Source organism: Frieseomelitta varia, unplaced genomic scaffold (genome assembly GCF_011392965.1).
Source record: "Frieseomelitta varia isolate USP_RPSP 00005682 unplaced genomic scaffold, Fvar_1.2 scaffold_251, whole genome shotgun sequence".
Taxonomy (NCBI): Eukaryota; Metazoa; Arthropoda; class Insecta; order Hymenoptera; family Apidae; genus Frieseomelitta; species Frieseomelitta varia.
In genome coordinates, this window is record NW_025109981.1 from 926,048 (window position 1) to 939,333 (window position 13,286).

Consider the following 13,286-nt stretch of genomic DNA (forward strand, 5'->3'; position numbering starts at 1 on the left):
GCAGCTGGATCTGGGTTTCAAAGACTTTCGAAAATTCAATAGTATCAAAGAGATGCAAACTTACTCGGACACTTAAACATCGCGAGCTGAATATTCAACCCACTTCGTTCCGGAGCTATTCGTGAGAGAGCACGAACGAATGCGCGGTCCTTTGAACCTGATCTCTCAAGATCAAAAAACTGCAAAGGATCAATTTGAAAAGCGAGTCACCGTGTATGCCGGGTATGTAGTACGTGGAACAAATAAAACTGCTCGCCGGGCGGAAATAACTTTTGCAAAAAGTACAATATACGAAAAGTAGACGCGATGGAAACATAAAAGTACGTGCATCTTAATGACGAGTTTCAAATAAATTTCAAACGATTTCATTCGACAGCAGTCATTTTCGCAAAAGTGTGCATAAGACCAAAATTTTAAAGTAAATGTTTCATCATTTTTGCAGAAGGGTAAAAAATTCTGCGGCCTAATCAGAATATTTTCAAAAGAATTTCAAATTAGATCATATCAATCATCATTTGCCAACCTAATACAAATTTTACGCGTGGGTGATTGATCATTCTCGCGAAAATAACGAAAATTGCGTGATACAATTCCAAGTAAAACCATTGCTAGTTAATCTCCAGAGTACTGGCATTTGTTCATAAGAAGAAAAAAAAAAAAGAAATGGTATCTTTTTCCGGAAAATTCACGCACGCAACCACTCTGCACTTGGTCACGGTAAAGTGAAATGTGTTTTTCATCGAGCTAATGCAAACGCGCGTTCGAGACGAACGAGTTAACAAATATTCGCGCGATTGTACGACGATTTCGTTCGAAAATGGCGGGTCTTATCGTCCTGCGCCATCGACTCGATCTCCACGACTCGCGCCGGTCTCAGCCGGGTCGAAGTTATCGCCAGCGACGAAGAAAATGTCGCTTTTAATATCCCCGGTATCTCCTCAATCAGAGGCTGTTGGGCGTCCCGCAGGGAGACACACAGCTCTGCCCTTTCCTTACACCGAGTGAACTATGCCTTCGCTGTGGAGCTTCGTTTCCCGCGATAACATTCCCGGAGTCAAAGGGGTTCTCTCTGTCTCTTTGTCCGATAACGATCGCCCTTCTCCCACCACGCCGCCACCTATACTCCTCTCCCGCTGCTTATCTCGCCGCGATTCACGACCCGGATTGAAGAATATAAGCGCGAGTATCGCGTGAGTCTTTGATTTTCGTTGCACGCCGGCCATCAGATACGCGCGCGCGGGAAAGAGAGTCCTCGTTCGGGTATGGCCGGTCACGATCGAACAAACGTCCTCGCGGAAGTTGAAAGGCTCGAGAGGATCCTTTGTAAACAGATTGTAGAAACGTGGGTACGTAAATCTTCGCCTCGTCGAAGATTTTCTGACATGCCGTGCGGACGAATTTTTCATTTCAGCTAAAACAACGAAATTTCATTTCATTTTTTCACACGGGTAAATAAAGAAACTGACACGTGAAAAAGATCAAGTTTCCAAAATTTCAGAGAACAACTATTTTTGTCACGGTTTCACGAACGAAAGTAGCTTTCTTATAGGTATAGTAAAATTAACTGTCCACACGTGCGACCAAAGGTCATGCGAAGAGGTTAAGAAATTAATTTTGTCAAAATTTGGTGGGTTATTTGGAGCGTTATTATTTGGAGTTCAGAGAGGATTTTTATTTCGCTGCACTTTGGATCAATTTTCACAAATTGATCGTCCTCCTCCGCGATTCGATTATTAAACCGCCTCAACCTGGAATTATTTCGCGAGTCGATACTCGAGTTAGTTTTCCTTTCCCTCAAGCTTAACCCCCCCCCCCCCCCCCCCCCCCCCCCCCCCCCCCCCCCACCCTGTACGGAAACGAAAGGACGAGACGAGGTGGAACGATTCGAGACGAATTAAAGAATAATAAGGATTCTATTCGATATTATCGCTTGCCCGCCGTTACACAAACGTCCGCGGAAACGATTCGCAGAGAGGGATAACTTCGTTCGTCAGCGGAATAAATATCTGGCACTCTAACGAACCAACCCGGCTCGGTTGGATACGATCGATCCCGCCAATGGTATCTCCTTGCCGCGTCATTAATCCTAAATAAGGTTTATAAAATAAAGTGGAACGAGTCTGCGAAGATCGATAACCTAAGGGAATAGCAAAGGTTATTCCGAACTCACCTGAGATTCGCCGATATGGTCAGAGGCAATACTTTCTTGCCATTGCCATTCGTTCCTTGTTCTTCCCTTTCAACCCAGATTGCTTCCTCTCCTTTCGTTCCTTTCCTTCTTTTTCTTCCCCCCTTTATTTCTCTCTCGTTGAATTCTGGTATAATTTATACGAAGATCCTTGACCCTTCATCGTCGGCCACCGTAATTCCTGCGATCTCGAAATTAAGCGTGGAACTTTCGCCGAGGAGATATATTCAGCCGAGCAATTGCTTTCTAAGTGTCTCGGATCGTGATCGATGCGATTTAATCACGGGATCGCGTGAAATTCAAACGTTGAAAAAATTTTCTTTCCACCTCGTCGTCTTGAGGGTTACGTTTCATCGAATTTCGAGCACTGGGAAAGGATTCGGGAAATACTCTAACGCCTCGTCGTTTGATCTAACTTTGATTCAAAAGTTCAATGAAATGGCGGGAAAAAAATCGCACAGCAACTTTTGAGCACTCGTTTCTAAAGAACAGACTTTGCTCTTCAAAATCAAAGTGGATCTGGCTGTAAGAAAAATGTTCTAACGTTTCTAGAGACAATTTTCAACTTTTTCCCATTATATCATACCCAATGATTGGTGTAAAAAATTTATTTTGGGAAAAACGAACTGGGCGTTGTCGAAACAGAAGCTTCGAGCTTTAAAACGAGCCCAGTTTTTTTTTTTTTTTTTCTTTTTTCGAGGTTATGGCGGTTTAAATTATCGACAATTTCCCGTCGACGTGAACGTTGATGCGATCGCCAACAGTCAGTCAGGCCGTCGCCGTTCGCAAATTCCACGATTTTAAGAGGAAAAAAAAAAAAAAAAAGGGAAAAAAAGAGAGTTCAGTCAGTGATTTAGCCTAGCGTGAAATGAATCGAATGGTTGGTAATTTCGCGCTGGTGCCTGGAACGGATTGTTTTTTCTTCCGCCCTAGTTGTTGAAAATGCTACGATATTGTGAAACGTATCGAATAAAATATGAGCACGTACAACCGCGAAGCACAGAGTGCCGGTTGGCTTTCGCCAGCACACAACGGCTTCTCACAATGGTATTTCTCCGCCGTTCGCTCGATTACTTATTACACGCGTCTTTGCCTTCCTGTCCCTGTTATTATTTAGAAGTAACGTGGAGCCACCGATCGTGAGCTGTAAATTTAAAAGAACGAGAAATCAAATTTCTTCGTTTGATCGTTGGAATTGAATTCCCAGTTGTTTGCGCGGAGAAACTGAAACGCAGAGTTGCTACTTGGTTTGGTAAATTTAAATTGAAAATTTTATCGATAAAGGGCGAATGAAATTGTTGGCGTTGTCTGTTGACGACGTTTAATTGAAACCGAATCAACGAAATATTTCTCAAATATCGCGAGAGCGAAATCCCCAAAAAATTCAGTCCGTCTTGCGCTCGATTTTCTTCTTTTTTTTTTCCTCCTTCTCTTTCCCTCGCACTCGCGTGTCATTATTTTTTTTTTAGCAGAATCGGTGGTTCGTGAAATACAGCCGCGTGACAGGAAATCCATGATTTGATTTGACGTGACAGCAAGATAATGGATTCGAATGTCGATCATCTTCCAATACCGTCGACTGCGGAGTGAAGAGTGATCGCGAAGACAACAGGTGCTCTTAATTCTTTGGTCGTCGACGCGTTGAAAAGATTATTAAATTATACCCGAGCGCGGTGTCTGATTGAATTTTAAAACGTAATTTATTTTTGATAGAAAGCCAATGGTAACTCGTTGAATATCCATGGATACGGGTTCGGGAACATTTTTATGAATATTACTTGTTCTATGAAAGTCCTGTGAAAGGGGATAGAGGGTGAAAAACCCTCCGGTTCCGTTTCGTGAAGAATTTATCGCGAGGAAGAGGAAGTAGCGACTTGTTTAGAAAAAAATTGAAAAATTTATTAATGAAATATCTAGTGCAAATGCAATACAATTTTCTACGATGTTCGAATGCTCGTTCCATTGGAACTACCAAAATGGCCAAAATGACCAATTTATAACTTTCGTTAGACACTCTATAGGCGTAAAACAGTTATTAAATAATTTTTCGTGAAATATAAAATATAAATAAAAGCATATACACTCTCCATCACATTATACAGTTACTTTATTTCTCGGGCCTCTGTGTCTCTGGCGAAAATTTTATTTAATCATAGTTCTAGTGTACAACAACGACAGTAATATAAAATGGAATGAAATATCTACAGTACAGTATTTTTTACGATATTATTCAACAGCATCGTTAGTTACATCCACAAGAGTATGAATTCGTATAAACGTTTAGAGAAAAATTTAGCATCGTGTTCCATTGGATCCTCCGAACGTTCTTCGTCTCGTAACCATCACTTCACCAAAGAGAAACCATCTGCCCGATCCGGTATTTCATCCAGTTGGAACAGGCCTCTCGTTCGTAGAACCACAGAACGCATCCACGATCGGTGTATAGATCTGATTGGCGAGATTTAACGACGAGAAACCCGCGGCTCGGATAAGATTCATAGAGGTGATCTAACACGAAGGGTGGAAAGACGAGACACGGAGGGGGACGTCTTTCTTTCTTTCTCTTTTTTTCTCTCTTTTTCGTCTTGGTCTTCTGCTTCCTCCAGACGTGAGTAATGAGTGGCGTGAGAGGCAGGCGTGGCTCCATCAGACGTTCCTCAGACCTCGAAAATCTTATCGGCACGAATATCGGCCTGATTCGAGATTGAAGAGCACGGTTTCGGTCGACGCCGGGGTGGAAATTACCGATCAAAGACCGATTTCCACGCGAGATGGGAACCACGTGGTCGTAGATAGCCGTGAGTTGAAGGATCGGGAGGATTCGCTTTTTACGATTTGGTCGCCTGTCCCTGTCGTTTCCCCTAGGAGTCAGTGCTTCCCAGTTTCGCAGACGTACTCTCCTCCCATTTCGTCGCCAACCTCGAACATTGAGCGTTGCAAACGGGCGAGGTGAATTAACTGAAATCAACAGCGAGGAAAAAAACAGATTTGGATCTCGAGTTTCGAACAATTCAAGACCACCGGGGACGCGTCATCTTTAATCCACGAAAGTCGCTCGCGTCTAGGCGAGTGCCACACCTAGAAGCGAGGAGAGAGAGATACCCGGTGGCATTTTTCTCCCGGTCTTATCTGGAATCTTGGCGCCGCGCGACCTGCACGCAACGGAGAAAGAAAGGGGAAAGAGAAAAGGCTGTCCTCTCGCCCCGGAAGGAGAAAGCTCCGCTGTATACGGCCAGGGAGGGAAAAAAATGACTCTGGAAAGACGACGACCCGGAGAGAGACGAGAAGAAGCGAGGATGGGTCTCGCGGTGAATCGCGGCTTCTATAAAAATTACCCCCAGGCTCCTGGAGCCGGGCGTCCGTGGATTGGATTGAACGTATCTGTCTTTCCTCGCGGGAACTGTCCACGCGAAACACCGTCGTCTCCGCTCTTCGTCTCCCTCCTCCACCACCAACCCGGTGAGCCGCGCCATTTAATAACGATCCCTTTGTTGCGACGCGAGCCACGATTACCAACGCCCCGGCATTGCCATCGCGAGACCGATCCTGTAGGCGGGTAGGGGGAGGGGGAGGGCGAGGGCGAAGCATCGGCAAGAGGTAATGAGAAACTAGCTCGGGGGATCGTGAAGAGCCCGACGGCTACGACGGAGACCGCAGCCGATCCTTTACACGCTGCGGTTTATACGTACACCGTTGGAAGAAACAAGGATTGGGATAGTAAATCACGCTACTGATTCGTGAAAGTGTGCTGTTCGTGGGAATGGGAAGAACCGCGCGCGTGTAGATTGGAGCTGTGTGTTAATTAGAGGGAATTGGTAAATGGTAGGGGAGGTTTTCTGGTGAGAGGCGATCGCTCGATTCTTGGATTTTCTGAAGAGAAAACTCACTCGAATTGACTCACTTGATTCGATATTCAGCAGAGACGGAACATTTGTCACGAGAACTTTTGTCAACTTTATCGAATTGAATCGACGAAGGAGAGATGATCCTTCGATCTTTCGCGACTATAAAAATTCAAACTGTGAAAAGGAAAACAGTTGCGAAACTCGCAGCGAGAGAAAGAGAGAAATCTATCTGTGGAGTCTGTGGAGGCGGAGGAAAAGAATAAGAGAGGAAAATGGAAAGAAAGGAGGGAAGAAAAGGCGATTCTCTCTTCTGTTCCGCGATCCGCCATCAATTTCAGGCAGTTTGAACCGTGTTAAATTGCCGTTGGGCTGGATAAAAGGAAAGGCGAGGGCCTAGTTAGTTCCCATTACACGCTAATACCTGTGTAAATCGGTCCTTAAACAAGATCGGCCCCCACAAAGGCAGCAGCTGTCGCGTCAGGTTCTTAGCTCAAGGGTCCCCACTCCCGCTCCTTTCCGCACAGACGGTAGATGCAATTATTTATTCGATTATGGCCGACTCTGTGAATTTCTTATTTTCTTGAACCTGCATGCGCTTCGATTATACGATCTAATTGGAGAACGGCGAGAGAGCGAGAGAGAGAGGGGGATGATGTAATCGAAACTCTCGTTGGTGTTTAAATGATCAAACGACAGCCGTTTTAAATGGGAAGATAGATTGCTTATTACAGGATCGATAGATGTTTATGCAAATTCACGGCCTTGGACACTGTAATTTGAAGAATGGTACCTTGGTGAACTTGGAGCGCTGTATTTTTGGTACCTCAGGTGACTCTAGGTAGCTCTAAAAAACATTCGTGAACGTGATTGAAAATTGATAAAATTACGTACAAATGTAATACATAACGTAAATAAAATTACGTACAAATGTAATATATAACGTAAATAAAATTACGTACAAATGTGTAATACATAATTGTGTATTTTTCACATTTATTCAAATATCCAATTATAGTTGTAGCTGTAATATTGAACCATTTCATTTTAATTCAAACGAGAGATATAATAATAGATCGACAAAGTCAAAGACGAGGAACGTACCTCGACGAATTGAAATTTCGAATTCTGATAACAAGGTGTCGCTTTTTCTTTTTTTAGAAATTTCAGTTGTCACGTTCTTCGAATGTCTCTCACAAATTAATTGAAATATACACGGCATTAGGTTGCTTAATTAATCGGAACTGCCATTGACATTGATCAGCGCTGATAAACTGATATTCTCATCGTGCTCTTTGCCAAATAGAAATTTTCGATTCTCAAATTCTCCATCGAAGTCGATCATTATAACGCGGCCCGAGTTACGATTTCACTGATATCCAATTAATTTACTGTTCGATACTTCACGTCTATGGGATTTGACTGACGTGTAGAAAATAAATATTACACACGCGTGTATAAACCGTCCGATGAATATAGGAACGTTAATTAACGTCCACGTGAAAATTATCTAACAAAACGATATTTAAATACCCAAAAGTTCCACGAAAGTCTTTCGAATTAATTGCAGTCTAAGATCTTTGCATGAAAAATAAGATGAAAAATTTTTTAAACGAAGTTAAATTTCCTTCTTAAACGTTCGATATTAATTTCGTCTCTTTTCCTTTTGTTTCAGGTACGTACACTGTCAACGATCTTTGCTAACTACGAGTGAAACACGGTGAGTGCTTCAAACTCATCCACCGGGATTAACAATTTCGATTTGACCAGATATTCGATATTATATTTGAAACTGTGAACGCCCGGGATCAAATTTCCATGTTAAATTAAAACATTTCGTTACACAGCGATTCGAAATTAATTGAAGAAACGCGCAAGCGAAGGATATTCGAAGCATGCCGAGATATCTGTTTTTCTTTCATGAAAAGGTAAGAATCTTGGAAGGATGCTTCTAAAGACACCCACTTCATCGCTATTCGCGTCGTCTTTTAATAAAACAACAGAACGCGTTGCAACAACACAGCGGAGGCAGCTGTGTACGTGGTACTTAGCACAATATTTGCTTCCATCATGTTATGAAATATAAAGCGCGCGCTGCAAACAACTTTGCATGCGAGAGTTAAAGATTAAAGGGAGAGAGACAAGAAGGGAAATCTTTGGAAAAACAGAGATTGAAGACGCCCTCTGATATAATAAAATTGAATCCGTATCATTCTGCTGCGTGAACAGTGACGAATTAGAATTATTGTCGCACGACGATGAATCTTCAAGTCTTTCGTACGTTTTTAAATAATGCGCGCATGTTGCAAATGCATGAAAATTCGGCGAAACAGAATAAAACTAAGAAAAGAGCAGAAGCTCTCAGAAAAAATTTGCGAATCGATAACAATAAATTCTCGTTGGAAAGAAACGGAGGGCAACTGATTGTGAGAAGAAGAAGGCCGAAGAGAGAGTACTAAGTTTGACACACACAGTGTCACTTCATTTGCGCGATTAAACGTTGCCATGAGCGAATATTCTCTCTCTCTCTCTCTCTCTCTCTCTCTCTTTCACTCTGATTCGAACGAACGTTAAAGTTTGCCGGCACCTTGGCCTGTCTCTCGCTCGAACACGAATCCTAACACTTACCCCGGTGCTAATGAGTCTTCTCTCGAAGAGCGGTACGTAAGAGCGACTCCGTAATGATCGTTTATCTAAGTACTCGGACGTAAGTTTCTGCAAATTGACGTGGAAAACGAAGAGAGAGAGAGAGAGAGAGATAGATAGAAGAGAAAAAAGGAAGAGAGAGAGAGAGAGAGAGAGAGAGAAGGCCGCGTAGGAGCGGAAGGAAACGGAGCGAAGAGAGGGGAGGCGAAAGAATGCAATAATAGAAAAGGCGTGTACGTCTTTCAAATGTCAAAGCAGACCCAGCGGCCGAAGCACGAGTTCGCAATTATACTTGGATTCTCGTTAAGACGCCGGATAGATGTTTTATGTTAAAGCCGGCCGGCACAGCGCCCTCTCATTAAGAGTTCTTAAAAAAAGAGAGAGAGAGAGAGAGAAGATGAAAAAACGAAAAGAAAAAACACCTAACCTCGTTCCTCGAGGGACTGTCCTTCCTCCACCTCCTGTTCCAGCTCATGATTATCGGCTCCTTTGAATTCAGACCCAGAATTATCGAAGGAAGATTCGGAAGCTCTCGCCTCTCGTCCTCTTCCTCCGCCTCGTTTCCTATTCCTTCATTCGTTTCCTCTTCGTCGTTTTTTTAATGACCGGTACTTAAACTGACGGGGGAGGGGGAGGGAGAGAAGAAGAGCAGCAGCTAGTAGAGAAAGGGCGAGGCGCAGGTTCAAGATCGATTTTATTATAGGAAACGAAAGTTCCAACTGCTTGTTTGGGTTCGACAGCGCGGAATTTCACGGTGATTACCGTGAGCTGGTAAAAATACAGTGGGAAAGGAAACAAGCGTCGCTGTTACATCTAAATGGAAGGGGAACGGTCACAAATCTCCGGTTAACGAGTGCTCTGACAAGGAATCCTCCACGACAGGTGGATTCTTCAAGGTTGCTATCGCGAACGGATTCTCTGTAAGTCTATAGACAAGTCTGTTTTTGTACAATGGTGAAAGTCTGAAACGGGAGCACAGTGATAAAAATAGAATGTAAAATGTGAGATACGAGAAGTCTGAGATCCACTTGTTGAAGTTAGACGATTGTTTCCTTTTAAACGTCACGTCTCGGGAGGATTTTCACGGAACTCGAAAATATCGTGCACCGTGATCTTTGAAACGATTCGCGTTAAATTACAAGAAAACGAGGAGAAAACTTTCCCCTGGCGGATACATGTGAAACTCGAAGATACACACACCGACGAGATTGGATTACCCCTAGTAATCAGTTTTATAATTATTTAATCGCCGCCTCGAATTCCGCTTGCCGTGATAAACCAAACAGAGGGACAACAAGAGTGGCAGAGGGGGAGGGGAAAAAAGGAGAAACGAGGTTACAAACTTTACGGCTATAACGAAAGATAATAGGGGTGCCATTAGAGCGTAACGTGTTTGAAGGAAGCTACGTTTGCGCATCCGCTTAGAACGCGGCTTACGAACCTGATACAACCTAATTATCGCTCGCCATGCGCGAGAGAGCGCGTCTAACCTATTATTTTCAACCGATAGCACGGGACTAATGTAATTATATATCCATTCCGCTTTTGATGCGGTTTTAATCCGGTTCCCTCCGCCGTCGTCCTTGTCCCTTGTATTCTTCGCGACCTATGGCTCGCCGGCAAACGACGTACTTCCGGCGAATGGGCCTCTGCTCTCTTTTAATGACGGCATCGCGTCGCACCTGCGCCGAATTTCAAATTTGATTGATTCGCGTGAGCTACGTTGTTTCTTTCGTCGATCTTTGCGCAATATTTCGTATCGTCTGGAGAGTATAATTTAAAAAAAAAAGAATCGATGAATTTTTACAGTGATGCGAATTTAGCAACAAAGGCGAAAAATGATTCAAATTTTTACTTCAACCTCACATCTACGATCGATACCACAGTTTTCGTACTGTACAATTCTCAGTAATTTTTCTTTTAATGTAACAATAGGACACGATTCAAATTTTCAACCCCCATGGAAGGCTGACACTGCCATTTCTACACGATATAATTTCCAACAGAGTCAGAAAAGCTCTCTGATCTTTCAATGTATATTGCAGAAATATGAGAAAACCGGCTATGTGAATTTTTATTCTAACCAGCAGAGTCAAAAGACGGACACTTGTTGTTTCTGTACGTTCTGAATATATCATTGGTTGATTCAGATTTATTTCGGACTCTGTTCTCTCGTGTTTTATTTACGCCGTCTTCCCCGTAAATGCGTAAAAATCCGCAGAAAAAGAGAAGCTTTGCATTTCCCTCTCTGCGAGAGAGGCAGCTCGATTCCACGTGATATTTATTCTAACGAGTTTCGAGAGACTGGCGCTCGTCAACCGTGGTAGCTCGTCCCTCTTTCCACCTCTCTCTCTCTCTCTCTCTCTCTCTCTCTCTCTCTCTCTATATATATATATATATATATATATATATATATATATTTCCATTAGTACAAAATATCGTGTATCTTTCGTAATTAAACTCTTGGCCAGCGTGGTCGGTAGTTTCCGGAGAGTCAGGCCGCGCTCTCCCGAAGGCAAAGAGATCGCAAAGAATTTTAAAGTTGAAACAGAACCAAGGGGGCGGTTGGCAAAGGCGTTGCGGATAGTTTCGGCGGATATACCGTTCTCATTTACCTGAAATTTCACGTAGAGCCACCGGTAGGGCCGTAACAAGCTCGTACACGCGGGCTTCGAGGATAGTTAAGAAATATTCACCCGCGTTCTCTCTCTCTCTCTCTCTCTCTCTCTCTCTCTCGGCGAGACAAGGCGAGCGGTAGGGATAAGATTGTTCGTTCCTCCCCCCCGAGTCGAGAAATTTTGCAACGCCGAGGCAACTTCACTTCACCGACGCGAGTTTTCCCCACTTCCGGCGTCTTGTATTCCCCAGGCCCGATCTCCCTCGGCTTAAGCCAGAGCCTCGCCGGAAACTGTGCTTAAGGCGCGATTCCGGCCGCCGTTGTGTTTTTCCTAACGGCGTAATCAAAGGCGCGCAGCGCCTTGTAAACTGGGTTACACTTCATCCGTCGTCCCGGGTAAAATGGACCCGGGCTCCACCGTTGTTACGCCGAGGATCAAGTCTATTCGCGAGACTCCGTTCCCTGAATTTGAACAATTTGCCGCAGCAACAATTACTGGGAAAGTTCTTGTTCTTCCTGGGCGAACGATTTCGCACTTTTCGAAGACAACGCGACAACGTTCAGCTGGATGAATTTTTCTATTTTTTTGTGATCTTTGACAGAAATAATTTGACCAAATTCTCCTTTCTTACCTGTGACTCTGAGCGACAGGTAAGAGCGAGGAGCACGAAACGAGAGCGAGAGTCACGATCGATCTAACGAAATCGAGCCGCGAGGAGGAGGATGGAAAGAGAGTTGCCGGTGCCAGCTTTCGGTACGTCGGGGCTTTCAATAAAATGGCGCCAGCGCGCGCGCGGGACGAAATTATTTAAAGCAGACCGGCCTTTGAAACGATTCATTCGTGACGCGGATGGCGAGCGGGGGAAAATAGAAGGGAAGCATCATCGTCTCTTCCTCACTCGAGCGAAGTGAGAGTCGTAAGAAAAAATACACCCTCTACGTCGGAGCGGTATATAGGCAATTTGACTTTTCTGCCCTTTGAGTCGATGATCCCCGGGTTGTAAAGAAAGAATCAGTTCCGTAGTAAACCCACTCTGGCTAGAAGGGCCGCCACTGAATGAGGTAATGTTCCAAAAGAAATTTTTTTTTCACCCTCCCCCCTTCCTCGTCCACTCTTGCCTTCCTGCTCGCGACCTAAAGCCTTTAATCAGTTAAAAAAAATGCTTATTCATCCGCATTCGTCTCCCCTTCGACGAATGTTCCCCTCTCTCTTGCGTTACGACCGTCGCGGTCGTCCTGAATCGATTCTCCCCGGAACCAGGAGAAACTGGTTCTTTTTCCCTTCTTTTCTCTCTTTACGGTCTTTCTCTCTCCGAAAGAAATTTTTGATACTCGGCAAAGATTTCTTTCGCATATATTTGGTTCTAAGAGAATATTATTTTAACAATATCAGCTGAAATATAATAGTTTCTGGTTGGAGTTAGATTCATGTCACGTTGGCTCGAGTTTGTTTCGTCGAAAAGAAATCAGAATCAAGGATAATTGAAGCGTTTGAGCGTTACACGCAGTAAAGTCTATGCGAGGAAGGAACAATTGCTAAAAGTAAGCAAACAGTCTCTCCAACTCTCCAACGAAAGAAACGTTCTTTCCAGCCAGCGTTCGCGGAAGTATCAAACCGGTGGACGTAACGAACGATTAATCTAGCACATTGTAACGCCGTGGCGGCGTTTCCACGCGATAAACGTAGAAAGCAGGTCAACTGCCGAGCGAGCACAGTCAGCTGGCGTTGATATTCAGTCGATCCAAGGGGCACGGCTAGCACGAGCCGGGCTTGATCATTCTTGGGATTCGTGATTACCGGGTAAATCGGTTGACGGGGGCGCCGGCTGCTTCGGTAACGAACTCGCCGCCAAATTACCAACAATGCTAAGAACCCGGCGAACCCGGCTCACCCTCCGTCCAATCTAAACAAACGGGGCATAAAGTTGGCAAGTTTCGCGACACCCGGCTCTCTTGTCAGCACTCTCGAGGACGCGAGACACGGACCTCTTCA